The sequence below is a fragment of the Cryptomeria japonica genome, chromosome 10, assembly GCF_030272615.1.
Source record: "Cryptomeria japonica chromosome 10, Sugi_1.0, whole genome shotgun sequence".
In the NCBI taxonomy this organism is placed as follows: domain Eukaryota; kingdom Viridiplantae; phylum Streptophyta; class Pinopsida; order Cupressales; family Cupressaceae; genus Cryptomeria; species Cryptomeria japonica.
In genome coordinates, this window is record NC_081414.1 from 723,730,914 (window position 1) to 723,734,772 (window position 3,859).

The 3,859-nt window shown below is 38.6% G+C and overlaps 1 non-coding gene across 1 annotated transcript; it reads right to left on the reverse strand.

Moving 5' to 3' along the window:
• Nucleotides 1-3,445: 3,445 nt before the first annotated feature.
• TRNAD-GUC (transfer RNA aspartic acid (anticodon GUC)) lies at nucleotides 3,446-3,517 on the reverse strand. The gene has a single exon. It is a non-coding gene; the product is annotated as a tRNA-Asp (tRNA).
• Nucleotides 3,518-3,859: the final 342 nt, after the last annotated feature.

Below are 3,859 nucleotides of genomic sequence, written 5' to 3' on the forward strand. Positions count from 1 at the left end.
GAAGTGTGAGCCGATGCAGTAGAGAAGGTGTCTCACTAGTAGAGTGAGGTATATGAGATGGTTACAAGATTCACTTGTAACAATATTATTAATTTTGTATTTGAGGTTATCTTTGAGATCATTGAGTTGTAGCTCGGTGCAGGGGTTGTAGCCCATAAATCAGTGAGGGGTTGGTGCCCTAAATCAAGGGTTGTAGCTGCTTGGGTTGGTGCCCTAAACATTGTAACAAATTTTTTACTGTGAGGCTGGATTGGAGCAGTTGACTCCAACAACATTGCTCATCGAGGTTTTTCCCATTTTGGGTTTTCCTTGTACATGATAGTGTTATGTGATGTCCCTTTATGTGAGAATACATTTGTGTTTAGTCTCCTCACTAACCGGTAAGTCTGCATTGAGTTAGAATCTATTAACCGGTATGCTCACCTAGAAAAAGTAAAGGGAAAAGTTGAGAACCATTGATTCACCCCCCCTCTTAGTGGTACATTGTGTCTAACAATTGGTATCAGAGCATAGGTACCTTGTTTATCAAGCTTTCTCTCACTTGGTTAGATTCTGGCTCAAGGACACAATGGTCTGTTTAGTGTCAATCCCCACTCTAGTGTTTGATGGATCAAACTATTCTATTTGGAGTTGTAGAATGGAAGTCTACTTGTCCTCCTTAGGTTATGATGTCTAGATGACAATTGTTAATGGTTTCCCTAGGAATGTTAGTCCTCCCACTGGTCCTGAAGAAGAAAGAAGATCCTTGTGCAATGAAAAAGCCATGAAGGATATATTCAGTGGGCTCACTGGTGATGTCTCCTCACAGGTGGATACGTGTAAATCGACAAAGAGTCTATGGGATAGACTAAAGAAACTTTATGGAAATGAGCCATGCACTGGTGAATCAGATTGTGGAAGCATGAAGAACAACAAAGTAGACACATGTGGAAGTATTGATAGCAGATCGGTCAGCTATTATAGTTTTGATGAAGAGGAAACCCATCTCTTCATGGCACAAGAGACAAAAAGTGAAGTGCACACATCAGAGTGTGACAAGGCAAACATATCCCACCGACAATATGTGTTTGGGAGTGATGATGAAGATGAAGCTGAAGTAGATCTTGAAAGTGAACTGGTAAGTGCACTAGAAGAGCTACAAAATGTTAGAAATGATTTTAAAAGGTACAAAGATTCAGTTCATGATGAATGTAGCTGGTTGAGAATATGCCTTGAAGAATCAAATAGCAATATCTCCATATTGACATCTCAACTAGAAGAGGCAAAAGGATTGTCTCGTGAGTTGAAATCAGTCTTTAATGACAAAGAGAGAAGATGTGAGGATCTCCAGCTAGAAGTGGAAACAAAGGACAAAGAGTGTCAGAAGCTGAAAGAGGAAATGGAGAATTTGAGGAAAGACCTTGAGAAGTGTAAAAAAATGAACTCAAGGTAAGAAACCGGTATGATGGCAGCACTAAAGCCTTGGACAAAATGTTGAATTAGCAAAAACATTCCAAGGATACTAAAGGATTAGGATGTGTTGTCGGTGAATGCTCTACAAGCAAGGAGACCTCCCACAAAGATATTCAATTTGTCTCCTCAAATGGAAATGGAAAGGGTCAGACCTTCACTATCAAAAATGCTCCAAAGAAAAGGATAGATCTGACTACAACTAGTGAGGACATGAAGCTGAGGATGAAGAATGGTGCTGCATGGAGGAACAATGCAGATCTGAAAGGAAAAGGGAAAATAGGAGAAGATAGCTTCACTGGAAGAAAGAACATGAGAAGGCAGCATGGAAGGCCTTCTCCCAGAAGAAGACAAGGAGATGCTGTTGCCCACACATCATGTCATGTGAGGAAGAAGAAGGGATTTGATGGAAGACCTACCGAAAATGGACAACCCTGGATCCATTCTCGGAGAAGCAGAAATGGAGTTGCCAAAACCGGTAAGATCACCTCATATTTGGCTGAATAAATTTGTAAGTAATAAGCCTCCTTTCTCCGGTTATTGTTTTGCATGTAAAGACTATGGCCACAGGGCAGAAGAATGTAAATTGAGGTCTAGGAATCGACAGAGTGTTCTTCCTAGGTATAATAAATCAGATGGCTATAGATTTCATGCATATAAGAAGAATGTTTCACAAAGTAGAAACATGCATGTTCCCTTTCCCAGTTATGCTAACAAGAATCCATGAACTGCTCCTAAAAATGTAAACATTGTGTGTTATAACTACAATGGATTAGGACATAGAAGTTATGAATGCAGGAAGAAGAATATGCATTCCTATGGCAACCAGAGGATCAATCATGCTCAGTATGAAAGCAGTTACATGGGATATGAACAACATAGACTTGCTTGGTACAAAAGGAGAAGTGCTCCTACAAAATCAAGGGATTCAAGGAAACCGGTAACCAAGCACAATGGCATGATCAAAAAAGGAAGAGCAAACCGGTATGTTAGAATGTTCCCCAATCATGGGATTGACATGGATGTTGTATGTCACTATAGTACTATCTGTAGAGAGAGGACCAATGAGGTGAAGAAGGTTAACACTGCTCCCAAAACTGCAGATGTGGAAAGGAAAGAAATCAAACAGACATGGAGGAAGAAGCCGAAAATTAAGAGCATGGACCGACATTGTGCATTCAATGCATAGGTGATGTCTCCTATGGCTTAAAGGAGATGCAGGTTTTAGGGGGGGTTACATCTTGACCAGATCTTTCACCCCTTAGTGAAAGGGGACAAGAAGAAGAACAAGTTGATGTCGGTAAGAGGAAGAAAATGAAAATGGCAGTGTGTGTGAAGTTACTGCCTTGAGCACACATGGAAGATGGTTTACTATTATAGGTGAAATGAATGGTAGCAGAGGTCATTGGAACTGGGAGATAAAAGTAAAGACGAAAGTGTCCCGGGGTAGAGATAAGAGACCGGTATGTGCAGCATGTTACCGGCACGGATTGTGATCAGTATTGCAGCCTATGTAAGTCAATGAGTTGAGGGATCATTGCAGTAACTCTTGTAGTCTGGATGGATGTGGTTATGTCTCAGGTGTTATTGGAAAGGACCTGAATGACATGTATTGGTCTAGTACCTTATCTTATGAGCATACATATCTTGTCAATCGTTCTAACAATGACAACCACACTAAGAATAGTATTCCTCAAATCATTCTTTAAACTAACACCTATTCTTTCATATGAAATCAAAACATCCAAAAATATGATAAACCAACTAATAGTAAATTTAAAACAAAATATTAAGACTTCCACACTCGTAATAAAAATCTATTTAATATGAATAACGTATTTGCTAGCATAAAGTTATCTTTATTAATTCAAACATACTATAAAGTAGATACATTATTTTATTGACAGTCTGCTCTCAATTTGAAATCTTCTTCCATTGTTACATATATATATATATATAAAACTAAGACTGTAGATGGCAAGCAGAAAAAGATTTACGCCGTTGCCGGGGATCGAACCCGGGTCACCCGCGTGACAGGCGGGAATACTCACCACTATACTACAACGACAGCTATATAATTAAAAAATTTCACAGTTAAATAGACACTTGATTTATGTTAACAAGGAAATTAAATGTGTGTATAAATTGCCTTTTATTGTCCACTTGTTTTATGGTGAACAGAAAATACAATTTTAGTCTTTCATCATCATTCCTTCCCATGCACCATTCTCTTTCACCAACAATTTTAGTCTTTCATCATCATTCCTTCCCATGCATCATTGTTTATATAGGGTAACACAATTTTAACTGGTATTATTTAGCAACATGATCTTAAATGGTATTATATAAGACCATAATTAATTGTTCCATTCCTTGTCTTAATACTTGCTAATCAAGCTAGACGTTGACA